Raw genomic sequence first — 18,387 nt, 5'->3', positions numbered from 1 at the left:
TGCCTGCAGATGACCGGGCGTCTCAGCGTGATTTGACAAGTAGCATTTACAGTTGTGTTTTTTAAATCCCTGTCTCGCTGATTTTGAGACGGATGGAAATGATGGGTTCTTCTATTTGGTAAAATGGCTTTGCTCACTCGAGAGGCAGCCAGGTTAAGCGGGCAATAATGCACAAGTAGCTCTGTCTTGCGAATCTTGGAACTGTCCATTGGACGTACACGGCGTCAGTCGTCAAGAAATGTCAAACAAGGAATGCCCACAACGATGGTGGGATAGAAAGCCACGGGTGCAAAATACAACGGCTTAGTAGTCCATGGCCTTAAGTACAAGGCCACCTGATCCAGCTGTTCCCGGAGATGCAACTGACACGGAGGGGGACTGGTACAGTGACAGTGGCTAGGAAAAGAAGCAGCGTATGAGGTCTTGATAGTCAAGCAAGGATTTGGGACAAAGTTGGCATTCCAGAAAAGTAAGAAGTGAAGGCATCAGCGAGGCACTTGACTGCAAGATACCTCTGGCTGTCACGAGGAAGCCCAGCAAGCTCTAAGTTTCATGAAGTGAGCACTGACTCTGGTGGGACTCGAACCCACAACCTTTGAATGACCACTGCCCTTTTCACTAGAAGTCCAACGCGCTATCCATTGCGCCACAGAGCCACTTGTCACCATACTGTTCTGCACGCCTACTGATGACGGGGCATCTCAGCGTGCTTGTAGAAGTAGCATTTTCAGATGTGTTTTTTAATCCCTGTCTCGCTGATATTGACACAAAAGGAAATGATGGGTTCTTCTTTTAGATAATGCGGCTCATGTTGACTTGACTGTGAGGGGAAGTATTTGTCAAGCACACTGTCTGTGTCTGTCTGGCTGTCTGTGTGTGTCTGTGCTTGTGTGTGTGTGTCTCTGTGTGTGATGTGGGACAGTGCCCTGTCTGAGTGCCAAATATATTATATTCCCACCATTGTTGCAGCAAGATTGTGTAACCCATATATGAATTTAAGCTTTGTGTATGGCTCCGGAGAGGACAGGTACAGTAGTTCTGTGCAGGTGATTTTTAGAAAAACATTTTCATCCAAGGACATAGAAAGAACATAATGTAAGACACAGGAGACGTGTGTGTTAAAGTTTGAGGTACCTCATTACCATCATCTAGTTGCCCAGAAACCAAAGGGAGTCCTCTTGTATATGATAGCAAGTTCTTTAGAAAAACTTTAGATGTGTCTTGCCCAGTGACCATCTCCGGAGCGCTTCGTTGTAGCTCAATAAACTTTTTTGGTATTATTTCAGTTAAATCAGGTCCTGATTATTCCTTGTCCGCCTGTTTATTGAGGGAGTAAAATTTGTCCCTATTAGTGCGTCTGTGTCTGTGTCTCTGTGTGTGTGTGTCTGTGGAGGGTTGACATTTTTGATATCCATAACATCAGAGCAGATGAGCTGAACATGTTTCTCATTATGCACACTGGGCACACTATATTGAATAGCGATAACACTACACACATATGAACACCAAATTATTGCTGAATCTATAGTTATGTTAACTCTGAAAATGATAAAATGATCATCTGAAACACACAACAATAAAGCAACGAACATCATTCCACAAAGCAAAGCGAGCACATACAAGGATACTGTAAATTGTAACTGTACGCATACACTAATGTACAAGCACAATGACCATGAACTCAGACCCAATTCTTGGTGGGGGGGGTTTAAGACTAGAAAAGTCACTGGTGCCATCACTGGTATACATTGATTACAGATCGGGCCCTGTGTTCAGTGTGGCCACTGCTACCTACCTACATACCAGAGGAGGCTGGTGCATAGAGGTGCGAGAGAGCAGTTCTGGATCAAACACACCTGCTGCTGCGCTCTGCTCTCCAATGCGCACTGCAGGTCAGTCTCAGGACCAGACAGTGCGCAGTAAGTTGACCATTGAAATACTCTTGCTGTGCTGGATTTTATTTCTGCTATGACACTGACAATTTGATGAATGGTGATAGCTAGTTTAGGGTTACCATACATCAGAGGAGGCTGGTCCACAGAGGCAGAGGAGGTTGCTCCTCCTCTATCTTTGAGTGTTTAGCTGTTACTGTTTCTTCAGTTATATTTGTACTATATTACCTTGTTATAGTGTTAAAATGTATTTTCATTTAATAGTGTGGTTTTTCAAAGTAAATACTTTTTATATACATTAATCATATTAACTAAAACAAATATGATTTTCTTTTTAGTAAAAATAATACTAATCGTTAATGTTATTTATTGTTTGTTATTGATTGTTAAAAAAATATGTTTTAGCTCACAAGTTTTTGTGTTCTTTTCTTGGTAAATCATTTTAGCACCTTTTTGCCATGTATTGAACAAATAAGTGCTGTTTTTTATTTGACCTATTTGTATATATTTGCACAGTATATAATGTTACATAAGGGTCCAGGGATTGAATGTTACACTCATAACTTATTGTTCAGACATTAATACATAGATTTTGTTTTGCATGTAAATACTTGTTTGACGTCATAACACTTTGTTGTAAAAGGTACTTCTTAACATACAGTGTTAAAGATGCATTCTAGTGATGTTGGGGGGAGTTGTGTACCCATTCTCTCCAGTCAGGCATTTTCTTTATTTTTGCATATTAAGGGGAACCTATTTTGTTCACTAATACCATTCCCTCTTGCACTGAACACATGCTCAAGGAATGTGTCCATATTGAAGCACTTTTGGGGGTGAGGCGGGTGGAAAAGTTGTCTGTATTGTCTTGTGTTCATGGCAAGAAGGCATCACCGTTGTCTATTGTGTTCATTTTAAAATACATTTGTCACTAGCAAATGGTAGCAAATATGGTGGTACATTAATGCTGGATTGTTATGAATAGCCCAGCTTATCCTTGTAATTTGCTTCAATCTTGACTTACAAACTGAGTTTTTAAAACCAATTTTAAAAGCATGCCCCCAGACCCCCCTAGCAGACCTCTCTGTAATAATCATGGCCTCCTTATGGCCCCCGCCCCATTTTCAAAATCCTAGAATCAGTGAAATGATTTTTGTCCTGTTTTTCATGTTGTACAGAATTGATTTCTTATTATCATGGTTGTACAGTAAACTGTCCAATTTATTAATTCGGGACCGTTTAGCCTGGAGCTTAGGCTCACTCATATCTTCCTCTTGAAAGTGGCGACTGCAGACGATAGTATGAGGGGTTATGCTGAACTGCTCACACCAAATATTTTGTATCCACTTTTTGAGAGTATCTTCCATGGTAGGGAAAGTATGAAAAGAAAGCTCAACACGCAGTTGAACTAGAGGAAGCCTCACGCAGCGGGACATCTGATACCCCACTCCCCCGCTGTTATTGTGAAAATGGTGCGGTCGAAACACTTGGCCAGTCAGATGTGCGGAACACACTGATGTGCATTTTGCAGCTCAGCAAAGCGGAAACTGACTAGCGAGTCAAAATGCCTCACCAAAGGCAAAAATCAGGGGACAGAGAGGAAAAGGAATCGAAAGAAGCAGAGAGGCAATGGCCACATTTCTTGCAAGGCATGAACACCAGGTATGATAGGCGAAGCTGAACATGGCAAAAGTGAGGAGCTGGTAGACTCGCAAATAAAACGTCAGCTAGAAAGCTTAACCTTTAAGTAACGTTAGCACATTCACTTCACTAGATAAGAAAAAAAAACACTGCTTCACTGGCCATGAGAAGGGCTGTGTACCAACCCGGTATTAAACGGGCCCCGGTGCTAAATGATTAAAGACTGTAGTATTGATGAGCTCCGACGTTACGGTTCTTTTGAACGTGTCGGTGTCATTGGAAATCACGCAGCTGCAGCCGCTGCTCTGCTCTGTCGGACTGACACACACACACACACACACACACACACACACACACACTATGGCAGGGATGGCGAACCCGTAATGCAACGTCTGAATTTCAGTGTGAATACATACACAATAAAATAGCACCCTTCCCAGTAGCTAGAAATACCACGCATTAGGCTGCTATGGGTTAGATCATGGGTTTTCAAACCGGTCCTGGAGTACCCCCTGCCCTGCTGGTTTTTGTTCCAATTTAGGTTGTAATTACTTAATTGAATGGTATATTGCTTTGTTAGGTCAATTAAGGATTCAATTAAGCAATTTAAGACCTCAGTTGCAGTGAACATTTTGTCAGGGTTCACATCGCAAAATGTGAGACAAATTCACCTCCATTTGCGATGTATTTTCTTCATCGATTCGCTGATTCTGCGATGCATTAAAATACGTTTTTCCGTCCCAAATCAAGCATCGAAAATGCGTATAAGCAATGCTGAGGTACCTCCCCTTTAAGATACGCGTATTTTTTTTATTTTATTGTGACGCCCGAGAGGCGGCCCGCACTCCGTGCCCTGTTACCCGAATCCCGTCCCTCATTGGCCAGCGGGTCTGTCACTCATACAGGGCAGGGCTGTAGCTTTCCAATTACACCAGACACGCCCATATCCGAGTACTTGGCTGCGCTGCGGGTTTGTGTGAGAACAAATAATCACCACTTTTGATAATTGGTAGACCAATTTAAGTTGCTAATCAAGCAACTCGTGTTGCTAAGCAAAATTATATTTGATTAGCATAACTACTATGCAAATTTGAGACAACAAAATGTACGCTGCAGTTGGAACAAAAACCAGCAGGGCAGGGGGTACTCCAGGACCGGTTTGAAAACCACTGGGTTAGACGATTGCACTGACTCCTTTTTTCACACGCAAAATTACATCGAGAGCAACAGACATGGACGGTCACTACTACTGAGTTCAGGCAATAATTATTATGCATGCTATTTAAAGTCGTTCACATTGTCTGGCAAACCCAGCGGATTGTACATCACGCATCACACTCCCCTCACACAGACGCACACAAAGAAAGATATAGAGAGACACAGAGAGAGACAGATAGAGAGAGAGAGAGCGCTACAGTAATTAACGGAGCACAAGAGGTGGCCGCCGAGGCCACACAAAACACGACAAAGTCAGCACAGTTTCCAAATCGACCCTATTATTTAAAATATATTCAAACTCGGCATTTACGTTTTCAAAGGAGCACAATCTGCCGGTTGTCGTGGTTGGATCGATCCATAATAATGCTAACAATGTTCCAATTTACCAACTTACATAGCTAGCTAGCGTTAACTAATTTTTCTCAGATCAGTGTAATGTGTGATGCGCTGCATCACTACACTGCATGCTAACGTCCGCAGTTTCACGCAGCAATGACGCAGTGACACAAATGGAACTGGCTGGCACTTATTCTGCTCGGTGATATTCTTGGTTGTTCCATGGTGGTGCTAAAGTGGGGCTGTAGCCTAACCAAGCCATACCCCGCCGCCACCCCTGACGCTGTGCAAGATTTCTATGAGGGCAATTATTGCTGTGAGTGACCTAGACAGATGTCATCATGGGCAGACTCTCTCTATATATTTTTTTTTTCACAATAATTCATATTGTCTTGTGCATCATAATAATTGTAACCAGGTGGCTGATGTGTACACTCTACCCTTGGCTAAATTACTGACCATGCCACTCGTTTCGCCCAAATAGTTTTAGATATAATGCGCACAACTCAGGTTTCCCCCTACAAGATCTTTTTAATCAAATAAAAGTAAGCAGAGACCGGAATAAATTGTACAAAATGTTTAACAGTTTATTACAAGCAAAAATCCAAGAATAAAAGCAGGATATGCAATAAACGATTCAATAATTATTCATCTTAAATGCCACAGGCGAACTGGGGTTAGTGAAGTAAAATAAACAAATAAACCACACTACAAACCAAACTCTAAATGTGAAAACAAATCGTGATCATTGTAACAACTCAACTCCAAAAAAGAAACCATTCAAATAAGAAACCCCAACTACCCGTTCACCAAGTGGCAATTAGACAGATGACTTTTAAAACTATTGTACGTTACAAATCATAATATAACAATAGTTTAAAGATGGATAAAAACAAAGAAAAAAATACATAAAATCCATTGTCAGCATGATTAAACAAAAGTTACCTAAAATGCAGTTTAAATCCAGTTACCTCGGGGAGGACAGGTATGCAGAGCAGCTTCCTTCATCCAAATCCTGTCACAGAAAGTTAGATGAGTTGGGAGCTGTGAACACAGGTGGGACTTGATAGGGGTGGGACACTTTCCTGGTTTTCTTCTATTTTTACCCCTGTCAGAGATCCCAGTTTAATACTAATGTCTAATCAGATTAATCTGTGTCCCAGTCTCCCTCTTTCATATGATATGCAAGTATTACTGATGTAACAAATATCATTTTATTTTCTAGAAAGGGGTGAGGTGACACATTAGCTGACTAAAGTAGGTAGAAACTTTTTTTTTTTAATCTATGTACTATTTGTCAATAGTGAAGTCATGCTGGATTCCAAGACGTGTCTCAGGCTGCCCTCTGACAGAGAAGGAGCTTATTAAGGGCATGTGTTGTGTGCAGGGTATTGTTATTGTTGTATTGCTATGACCAGCAGTACATATTGTGATATTGTGGAGCAGTGTAGCACAGTCACTCAGAGATGGCTCACACTCTGGGCCCTCATTTACCACAGCCCAACACTATAATGGGGATCCCAGACTGACGGGTAGTGGCAAAATAAATCAGTTTTCTGTTGGTCTCAGTGTAGGATGTTGTTAATATACACTGCACTGCTGGGTTTACAGGTCACAGTGAATGTCTCTCCTGGCTGAACAGATTTCACTGATGGAGTCTGAGTCACAGTATACTGTCCGCTGGATTCTGGAAACGAAGAATAAAAATAATGCTTACATATATATGTAATATACATGAAAACAATCTGATTTGGTCTATGAGTTTGATGTGTGCCTGTTTAGATATTACAAAGAAATACATACAAAATGGAAATAATAAAATCAAAATAATTCCCACCCTGAGTGCATAGTGTCCAGATGAACATGGTGATGAAAGTCATTGTTGATGTGTATTGTGTTGGCATGAAGGGCAGCTGTCGGTCATGAAGTGTTAAACTCACAGGCTGTAAACACTCCCAGAGCACTGAAGCATGTGCTGCCAGTGCCAAGTGTCTCGTTGTCGGACCTGCTGCATGGATTCCCCAGATCACCGCTACCTGTCACCCCTGTCTCAAGTTTTGTGGTTTCCCTTCTAATAATTTCATTCTTTTCTTTCTTCAAATGTACTTAAACCAAGGAGTACAGTTTTTGAACCATTCAAGACGATTTTATTAATTTTCCTTTTTAAAAAAAAACTGGTGGTTCAGTTAATTTGCTACAGAAATTCGATACCCTCTCAGTAATGTTGTGTAGATTGCTAAATGGAGAGTCTTTGACAGCATAAACATATTAACTGTGTAGTGGTGCACCTCAACAGCTTAACAAGCTTTCCATTTCCATTTTCAAAATAAGAAGCAGAATGTGCTCACAGGGCTCCCCAATTATTGACATTTGAGGCCAGAGGAGTAAATTGATGCACATTGAATGTCATATTTTTTTCTCCATAAAGGATCTGAACACGAATTACAAATTCTACAAGGATAAGGGCAGCAAAATGAGTATCCCGCGTATCAATTTCACTTTCTAACAATATATGCATTGGTTGCACAAGCAGAGCAAATTGAGCATTATTTAAGAAGCATCTTTCAATCACAAAGGCAACATGTTCCCTATGACCCACTGGGCTTTGGAAAGCTGTTCCTCTGCTCTATATCGGACCTCCGGATCATTTGTTTGTTGCTAATTGATTGGTATAAGCCCCAGGTGTGTACAATCCCCCAGGAAATTATATACTAGGCTGCAATTTAGTGCGTATCCTGCACTTGTGTTGCAATCTGACCCAAAGGGCAACACCTTTGAGTTACTAACTTAATCCTGTACCAATGTTTACATATTAGATAACTTTCACCATCTGCTGTCAGAGAAACAATGCACTATGTTTGGCAAAGCACTACGCTATGTACAGAACACACTTATTCCTGGGTAGCTGCTGCCATGCTGGAACAGGCTGGCACACAAAATCAGGCGCCTGCAAAACAGTTTATATGTTATTGCTCAACTGTCATAAATTGTAGAATACATGATCTCGATAAAAGCTCAGACATTTATCACACAGGGCAAGCCAGCTAAGCGATGAAAGGAACCATAACCATTTAATGTGCCTTTTCACAATTGCTGGCGCTCTGTGCCACGATCAGCCGTGTTCAGCCAGCATTAATGACACAGGCCGCTTGTCTAGAACGGCAACATGAATTGAGCACCATCAGAGTAAACAGACAGTCGCAGTGCGGGGGCTTCTGTAGACTTTCACAATTATCCGAATTTACTTTTCTCACTTGAATTCTGTGCTCTCTATATTATCGCTGGATCCAGGGGACTGGGGACAGTGCTGGCTCAGTACCGGTACACTGTGTGTGTGTGTGTGTGTGTGTGTGTGTGTGTGTGTGTGTGTGTGTGTGTGTGTGGGGTGGCGGGGGGGGCGTGCTGGGCATCCCAGGTGCTGTTGTCTTAGACCGAGGTGGAGCCCGAGTGGTAGTCTGACGTCACCTTCTCTGTGGCACTCGTCACTTCCTTAGGTATTGTCATCATCGCCGCTGCTGGGGAAACTCTCCACTTTAAAAGTGTCATTGTCCTCACCATACCTGGAGAAATAAAATAAAACGGTTCAGAATGGTTACTGGAAATCAGGGTGTGTGCCCTGCGCTGAAACCAAACACAAGAAAGGACGAGAGTGAAAAGGAAGAAAGGGAAATAAGGAGAGAGAAACGCTCACCTGCACCACAGCTCTCCAGGGTCGACCCATAGTGAGCGCCCAACAAACCAAATGGCCCATCCCTAGCTCCATAATATCACTATCTATATCATATATGTTTGCTTATATATTGACTTAAATACGGTGTTGCATATTTATGGTGTATGCAACTGTGTTAAAGGATTTATGTACAAGGTTTCTTCAGTTTAATCCAGTACCCCCCCCCCAATACCAAATGGCCCATCCCTAACTGCACAATATCACTCTATACGTTTACTTGTATTTTAACGTAGCTTATTTATGGTCTATGCAACTGTATTTAAGGATTGATACACACGTTTTCTTGTCTTTTGGCTTTGTTTTAGGGTTATACTCACGTTTAATGATGCTCTGGTCACTCCACAGACTGCCTCTGTTGTCTGCTGCAAGTGGTACATTCGATTACATCTTGACGTGCGCTAGTAGCGATCGTTTCCAGTACATTTCTATATAAAATACTACCGGAGTTAGGCTGGAGGACACAAACCGAACGCAACCGCTGGCACATTGTCAGTTGCACGCATTCGTGAAACTAGCGCACCGAATAGCGCACCGAGGAAAAATCTGAGGATTTAAATCGTAACAGCTGTAAAACGTAAGATAATATGCACTAGCCACACGGACTAGTTCTAGAGAATCTGTACTGGCCCGCAGCGAGCTGCACTAGCCATTGGCAAGCGGGCTCGCGTTAAGATCGACCCCTGTAGTAGAACAGTGTGTCTCTATGGTTACCTATGTAGAAGCCCCAGTATAGACCAGTGTGTCTCTGGTCTATTAGATGGACTGTATTATAGAGTTAGACTTATAATTGTCACATTGTGCCAAATGTTGTGTCAAACGTAGTGAGAAGTCTGTTAATTATACAGTAGTCAAGCTGGCTTGCATTAGTCAGTCACTAGTCAGTGGGAACTGTTTCTCTTTGGGTCTAGTCCAGTATGGTCCTGCCTATGACTTTTGATTTTAAAATTTACTTTTCACGTTGTGCCTCAGAATGCTCAGGAGTATATGAATCAGATGTGAATTGATAATGAAACAATGATTGGTAAAAATCGATGAAGATCGATGGTTCCATGTTTATGAAATGTTTTGATTCTTGAAGGCAATGTCACTCAATGTGTGTGACTTCTTAATAATGAGTATTACAGTTCAGGCCAAATGGCAGCTGGAATTTGAATACTCTGTATTTCATGTGTTTTAAGTGGTATTGTTCAAATACAGCACATTTAGAAGCCTGAATGATGCAGCAAATTGACAAAACATTGAGTGACAGTGAGTGCAAATTAAATAAGAAATAACAAAGTTTGTTACAGTTTTAAATAATACAAATTGACAATATTTTCAACAATTTTCTTTTCCTGACACACTGGTCTATACTGGGTCTACTACATAGGTAACCATGGAGACACACTGGTCTATACTGGGGCTACTACATAGGTAAACATAGAGACACACTGGTCTATACTGGGGCTACTACATAGGTAACTATAGAGACACACTAGTCTATACTGGGGCTACTACATAGGTAACCATGGAGACACACTGGTCTATACTGGGGCCACTACATAGGTAACCATAGAGACACACTGGTCTATATGGGGCTACTACATAGGTAACCCAGGGCTCTACAGTGTGAGCGTTATGCTCGAATTTGTGAGTGAAAATAATGTTGTGCGAGTGTGAAATACAATTTGGGCGCACAGTGCATATACAATATTTGAACTCTATAAGTAAACACTACATTGACAGGATTTTGATAATAATTATATTTTACACTAATCATTATTACGTTAGAAAATGTGGGAAATGTAGTTCGGTTGTGGATTGTCGCAATTAACCGAGAAGGCAATGAAAACTACAAGAACCGTGAATGACGTTCATGACCCAGTGCTGCAGCGGTACATTTGGTACGACATCCAATCACCTACCATCTGGCGTTAGCCGCCTCGTCATTAAAACACACTTACAGATACAGTAGTACTCAGCGACAGCGGGGCTGCCAACGACTTAGCGATAAAGTTGATTAAAATCGAATAAAATCTTAAAATGTAATTAATCGTCGATTACTTGGGTCTACCTGGGGCGCAGCTACTAGAAAAAACCACCTTGAGAGAGGCAACAGCTTCACCCGTGGAAAGTAAAGGAGCACTTTACATTGAATTTACACTGGAGAGTTTGCTGCAACATGTGCACGGGTGAACTCACACGGTGCGGGCACAATGACACAGAAAACTGAAGAGACGCACTGGAGCCGATGGCAGGATGGAGACATTCAGCTGGTACATTTCTGGACCGAAAACTTGTCCATTAAGGATGGCACAGTGGACCCGTTTAAACCATACAAGTACTCAACCTTTCTGTTACTTGAGTTACACCTAGTTTCTTTCTTACGGTGGCCCTGAAGTGCAACTGCTGAAAAAATAAAACAGCAGCTGCGAGATTTGCAGTGGCTGTGAGATTTGGAAGTGCTGAAAAATTTATTTTGTAATAATTATCTGAATCTCAGCCAATGAGTTCCTCATCCACCTAACAGACACTCATACAAGACAGTGTCCTAGTCCTGCGCTCTTGTTGGGAAGGATATATCACAAGAACCATCTTAAATTACCCACTGTTCTAAAACTTACTATATAAGGACCTACCTCGCTCTCCTTGTTTGTTGGGTAGAAAGATTGTGGTGGTTTTGACTGTGTTAATATATATATATATATATTTTAAGGATTGCTTGCGTTTTTGATTTGGACTCTTACTGAGAACCCTAATTTTGTGATTGAACCTGGACTGGCTGAGGACCCACTGCCTACTGATTTGGACAAACACTTTCACAATGTCAGAGAAGCCTTTGTGTTTGATCACTTTGTAAACTTAAGTGATGGTAACAAAGAAGGAAACCTGGACCCCACCGGACCTCACTTTCGCAGCCCCCCAGCTCCCCCGGACCTCACTTCATCAGCATCAGGTCTATACTGGGGCTTCTACATAGGTAACCATATGTAACGAGGAGTTAGTAAATGTCCTGCTGTTGTAGGGGTTCTAAGCTAGATATCTTGGATGGATGAGAAACTAAAGGATCTAAGTCCGCGCCCCCAACACAGTTTGTCCCTATACCCCCCAAATTTGAGGTATGTGCCCATCCTGCGTTATATATTTTTTTACATACCGAAGTATAGCTGTGACCTAATTTGGCAAAGTAGGGTTCAAGATTTAAATTCACAATGGCTACCTGAACTAACAGTAATGGGGCACACAAAAAGTAAACAGAGAGGATAACTAAACTATTCCTACCCTCCCGAATCTTACAGGACAGGCGAGACACCCCTACACCAAGATACTTATACAATAGAAAAACTATGGTCATGCTATGCTTCAAAGAAAGAAAATGCTATTGCTGCTTACTTGCGTTTTTCCCTTTTTACCTTCTCTGATCACAATGCTTTTTGACAAAAACTCAGGTGCAGGTGCACCCTGCGCTATCCTTTGCCCGAGCTTTGTCCAGGAAATCTCACTGTAGTCATCTTAGTTCAACGCGGGCTCTCCTTAACTGCGTGTCACACGGGTCCCGTTCACTTTGCACCTAGAACAGTCTCTTCTAAAAAAAAACTTGAAAAGATACACAATTCCAGGCCAGTGTTCAAAAACAAAGTTCATTGTTTTCATATAAAAAACATGTTTATTTCCTCTGCACACTACACAGCTCCAATTTGCACACTCAACTAATCATGGCGACTACTCTTCCCGAACTACAGCCCACCCTTTTTCTCGAGAAAGCTACATTCCGATTGGACAGCAGGTTAGGCGATTCAGTAATTCAGTTGGTTTGCGAAGCCATCCATTACATTAGACCTCTCTGGTGTTCTTAATGTAACAATACCGTATTCTGAACAAAGTAGTATCCCTTACAGTATCCCCCCTGTTGAAAACCTGCTGAATTAATACAGGTTATATATCAAAACATTCAAGGCAATTTCAGGATACCTTTTAAGGGGTCTGTGATCTATAATGACAATACACTGCATATTTTTTGTAAATACCCTTCTATTAAGCTTACTGGAAGTGTACCCTTGTTATATCTCTAGGAGCGTCTCACAACAGGGGAATCCTCCCTCTCTTGCTCTAGATCATCCAAGGGTTCTGGTTCCTGCCCATCTAGAATTCCCTCTGTGTGTTTGTGACTCTACACACAGAGACGCACTGTTCTGTACTGGGGCTTCTATATAGCTAACCATAGAGACACACTGGTCTATACTGGGATTAGGTAACCATAGAGACACACTGTTCTATACTGGGGCTTCTACATAGGTAACCATAGAGACACTGTTCTATACTGGGGCTTCTACATAGGTAACCATTAGTAATATTACGTATTAGTCCTTTTATTCCCTGGAAGATAGCACTTCACAGCATTTGATCATGCTTCTTGTGTTACTAATACTTGTATTATTGATTGATTTCCCCCTTGCTCCCTTTCCCGTAACCCTTGACTGTGACCTTACATCTTGACAGCACTTAGCTTTTACGTTCCAGGATGTATGACCTAACTTACTGTACTTACCTGTGTAAATTGGAAGTTGTAAAATGTATTATATTTTGAATTGCTTTGTACAATGTAAATTTGTATTTGTAATATTTGATGCCTTAACTGTATTCTTGCAATTTGTATAGCACTGGATAAGGGCATCTGCCAAGAAATAATAATAATAATAATAATAATAATAATAATAATAATAATAATAATAATAATAGCCATAGAGACACACTTGTCTGTACTGGGACAAGGTAACCATAGAGACACTGGTCTATACTGAACTGATGCTGGTCATGAAATGTACCCTGTGATGAGGTGTGCGTGATGGTAAAGCAGTAGCTCTTTTGGAGTATCAGGGCTCATAGTGTTGCATTTTTGCGGAGTTCTTCAACACAGGTTTGTATTTCACTATCATGTTTACTTTAAATAGCTCAGAGAAATGTCCTTTATTTAGAGCTTCTCTGAGACCCCTGATTGGAATTCACTGCTTTGTGCAGTACATCAGAATGTCAGTCACAGCTTTAATCACAATTCCTCTCAAATAAGCCTTCCTGGAATCCCGATTTAATCGATTAAAAATGTTTCTGTGTGGCTTTGTCTGTAACCTTCGGATGGACAGTACCAATTGCTTGCTTCATGTTTTGAACGGCTCTGATTCAAATGCTTAAAATCTTTAAAACCATTTTTAGTGAATGTTTCTTCGGTGTGGGAATCAGAACAAATGCCTGCATATCTACAGATAATTGCATTTCTGGCTATGCTGTATTCCATCCAGCGATACTTCTCATACCACCGCTGTGATGAAAAACTTTGGGATTTAACACAAATTAAAGCAAATGCCTGCAATTTTGGCCGTGTAGGTGACTCATCTATTCCTTATAAATCCGAGGGACAGTAAAATGTTTCCTTACCGAATTCAACACTGGCCTGTGGATGCAAAGCAGTGCTTATATTGGTTTCTTCCGATGCAGTTGGTGATTTATCAGGTTGTGTAATGTGCTGTTCTGATAGTTCTCTTCTCGTCTTTTGAAATAATTCAACAAATAATTTTGTTTCACCATTTGTAGGAACTCCGTTCACAACTACATTTGTTCAGTTGTCATGGTGTGATGCACTACGTAAAAAAACATTTACCACAGCCAGTTATAACCTGCTTGTGCATAACTTAGCCAAAATGTAACCATTAGACTTGAAAAGAACCAGCCCCCATGCTTTGGAATAAAGCCTGTGATTTTCCGAAACACGTTATTGCTTCAGAATCTTGTATTTATAATGTTTTTTTAACACGCGGGAGAAATTTTACACTCTCTGATTGGGTGGACCTGAGAGGTAAGTAGGTGGGCCATGGCCCAACCAGGCCCACCCAGGCCCTTCCATGGCTACGCTCCTGTTGTGGCCCAGGTGCTTATTTGACACCCAGACTTACGGCCCACTGATTAATTTAGGTTGCCTTTATTAAAGAGTCTAAAGACGGCTGTCCGGTTCTGAACTTGGACCTGAAGTATTGTGTAGTATAAGTATCGCGTGTCTTCAAAGCATGCAGGGAAAATGTACAATGACTCGAGATTGTCACCCTTGAACTCCCTCACTACTTTTGTTCTCTGAAAGTAGCTGATAGAAACTTGCACACAACTAGTTATTCAGAGATAACATTACCACTTTAAACGATTTTTCAATTGGGCTATAGTGGCTGTTATAATGGGGTTTTAGATTTCCTAACATTGACTGGGAAAGCCCAGTTGAGACTACAGAAGCAGTAGTAGAAATGTTTTAGAGGGCAAACGACTGCTTTCTACCTCAATTAGTCAGGGAACCAACCAGAGAGAGCACATGCTATTTGATATTTTCAAACGACCAATGGTGAACTGCAGTCACAATATGGTTAGCTTTGAGGCATACTTTCACAAAACAAGGACCTACACTCAGTTGAGCCTCTTACTAAAAATGAAGCCACATTTCTTCAAATCATAAATGTAACCGCTACACTGTAAAAATTATTTGTTGACGCAACGTGACTTAGTCAAGTCATCTTGTTGCTTTGACTCAGTTTAGCAAACATGAAGTGTTAAGTTCACTCACTGTTGAAATAACATGCAGTAAATTGAGCCAACGTACTCTATCAATTAATAAGCATTTAGAATTTTTAGTTAAGTCAACTGAAAAACATATTAATTGAACTTAATTTTTCAAGTTTTCACAACTATAAACCAAGTCTAATTGACAAAATAGTCATTCTTCCTCAACTTTCATTACTTACAGTGAGGGAAAAAAGTATTTGATCCCCTGCTGATTTTGTACGTTTGCCCACTGACAAAGAAATGATCAGTCTATAATTTTAATGGTAGGTGTATTTTAACAGTGAGAGACAGAATAACAACAAAAAAATCCAGAAAAACTCATTTCAAAAAAGTTATAAATTGATTTGCATGTTAATTAGGGAAAGAAGTATTTGATCTCCTATCAATCAGCAAGATTTCTGGCTCCCAGGTGTCTTTTATACAGGTAATGAGCTGACATTAGGAGCGCTCCTAAATCTCAGCTCGTTACCTGTATAAAAGACACCTGTCCACAGAAGCAATCAATCAATCAGATTCCAAACTCTCCACCATGGCAAAGACCAAAGAGCTGTCCAAGGATGTCAGGGACAAGATTGTAGACCTACACAAGGCTGGAATGGGCTACAAGACCATCGCCAAGCAGCTTGGTGAGAAGGTGACAACAGTTGGTGCGATTATTCGCAAATGGAAGAAACACAAAATAACTGTCAGTCTTCCTCGGTCTGGGGCTCCATGCAAGATCTCACCTCGTGGAGTTTCAATGATCATGAGAACGGTGAGGAATCAGCCCAGAACTACACGGGAGGATCTTGTTAATGATCTCAAGGCAGCTGGGACCATAGTCACCAAGAAAACAATTGGTAGCACACTACACCATGAAGGACTGAAATCCTGCAGCGCCCGCAAGATCCCCCTTCTCAAGAAAGCACATGTACAGGCCCATCTAAAGTTTGCCAATGAACATCTGAATGATTCAGAGGAGAACTGGGTGAAAGTGTTGTGGTCAGATGAGACCAAAATCGAGCTCTTTGGCATCAACTCAACTCGCCGTGTTTGGAGGAGGAGCAATGCTGCCTATGACCTCAAGAACACCATCCCCACCATCAAACATGGAGGTGGAAACATTATGCTTTGGGGGTGTTTTTCTGCTAAGGGGACAGGACAACTGCACCGCATCAAAGGGATAATGGACGGGGCCATGTACCGTCAAATCTTGGGTGAGAACCTCCTTCCCTCAGCCAGGGCATTGAAAATGGGTCGTGGATGGGTATTCCAGCATGACAATGACCCAAAACACACAGGAGTGGCTCAAAAAGAAGCACATTAAGGTCAAGGAGTGGCCTAGCCAGTCTCCAGACCTTAATCCCATAGAAAATCTGTGGAGGGAGCTGAAGGTTCGAGTTGCCAAACGTCAGCCTCGAAACCTTAATGACTTGGAGAGGATCTGCAAAGAGGAGTGGGACAAAATCCCTCCTGAGATGTGTGCAAACCTGGTGGCCAACTACAAGAAACGTCTGACCTCTGTGATTGCCAACAAGGGTTTTGCCACCAAGTACTAAGTCGAAGGGGTCAAATACTTATTTCCCTCATTAACATGCAAATCAATTTATAACTTTTGAAATGCATTTTTCTGGATTTTTTTGTTGTTATTCTGTCTCTCACTGCTAAAATACACCTACCATTAAAACTATAGACTGATCATTTATTTGTCAGTGGGCAAACGTACAAAATCAGCAGGGGATCAAATACTTTTTTCCCCCACTGTAAGTAATGAAAGTTGAGGAAGAATGACTATTAATTTCATTATTTGCAATCCACAAAGTCCATCTATAATCATTCAAACGCGGGCTACTTCATCTTTTCTTGCATGATCAGCAACTTTATCCCATGCTAATTAATACAAAAAAATGTTCAACTCCGGTAAAGTAGTATGTCATCATGACGTGATGGTTTTGGCACATGCGCATTACACAAAACGTTCATAGAACATATGTTTTGTGGTTACCTGAGCACGTTATTTAAAGTTTTACAATTCTGTTCAAGTTGAGGTTGTTGTAACTCATCTTATTGTGTGGTGAGACACTGCAATTTCACAGAACATGATTTTACTTGTCCAATTTCCAAAACGAGCTCTCTTCAATCTCCGTTTCAAATCCATGTTGATTTGCGGGTAATCACTGTATCCACTCAATCTTACTACAGTTGTAAGAAAACACCTGTAATGCTGTACAAATGCATGTGTTTTTCAAGCACATGAAAGATTGTAGACAGGTAGAGATCGCCACTTGAGTGCCAGACTGACTCTATTGTAAAGGGAAGGCAGGATTATGTGTTATATTTGAGTTATTATGTATTTAAATGACCAGTCAAAATAACCCGATTTTGGCTATTCTAGGTAAATGTGTTTATAACTTATTTATTTTCATGTTTATGCAGCTAAAACGCTGTAGGCATGTTTAATACATATAGTTAGGAATAGTCACGAATGGGTATATGCGCAGTGTATTTTGGAACACAGTATAATTCAAATTTGAATAACCAAAACGGTCAAATTGACCGGCTCTGCGCTTGTAGTGTTAAATGTGGGTGTCATATCGTGTGCCGCACTTCCATGTGTGACGGGCCGCAGGTCGAGAACCACTGCCCTATTCAGAACAGGTTGGTCAGATAGGACCAGAACCAGTGCAGACCCAAAGAACAGAGGACGAGCGTTAGGCAGACAAACCCCAGGGCCCCAGGGCCACAGGTTAGTGCTTTCCTGGAGGTCTTTAGCTCCCCTGTATAATGGACCATTCCAGAGAGATTCCCCTTTGCAGTCAATATCATCAGCTCAGCAGTTTGCCAATACAGATCCCTGGGGAGGTGGGGGCTCAAATCCAGGACCAGGGTTAGCCACCCCTAGCATAAAGCAAAACATTACATGTGTTTAAATGGTTGAAGTCAATACAGTGATTAATGAATTGATGTATTTATTGAGGTGGCTGTGACAGAGTGGCTATAGAGACTATTGCGCTC

General features: G+C 41.3%; 1 non-coding gene across 1 annotated transcript; it reads right to left on the bottom strand.

Annotated features, from left to right (window-relative positions):
• Positions 1-565: 565 nt before the first annotated feature.
• Positions 566-656, bottom strand: trnar-ucu (transfer RNA arginine (anticodon UCU)). Its single transcript is given in 2 exon segments — positions 566-601; positions 620-656. It is a non-coding gene; the product is annotated as a tRNA-Arg (tRNA).
• Between the last annotated feature and the right edge of the window lie 17,731 nt (positions 657-18,387).

This window comes from Amia ocellicauda, chromosome 12 (assembly GCF_036373705.1).
Source record: "Amia ocellicauda isolate fAmiCal2 chromosome 12, fAmiCal2.hap1, whole genome shotgun sequence".
In the NCBI taxonomy this organism is placed as follows: Eukaryota; Metazoa; Chordata; class Actinopteri; order Amiiformes; family Amiidae; genus Amia; species Amia ocellicauda.
This window is presented reverse-complemented; position numbering and strand designations above follow the sequence as displayed.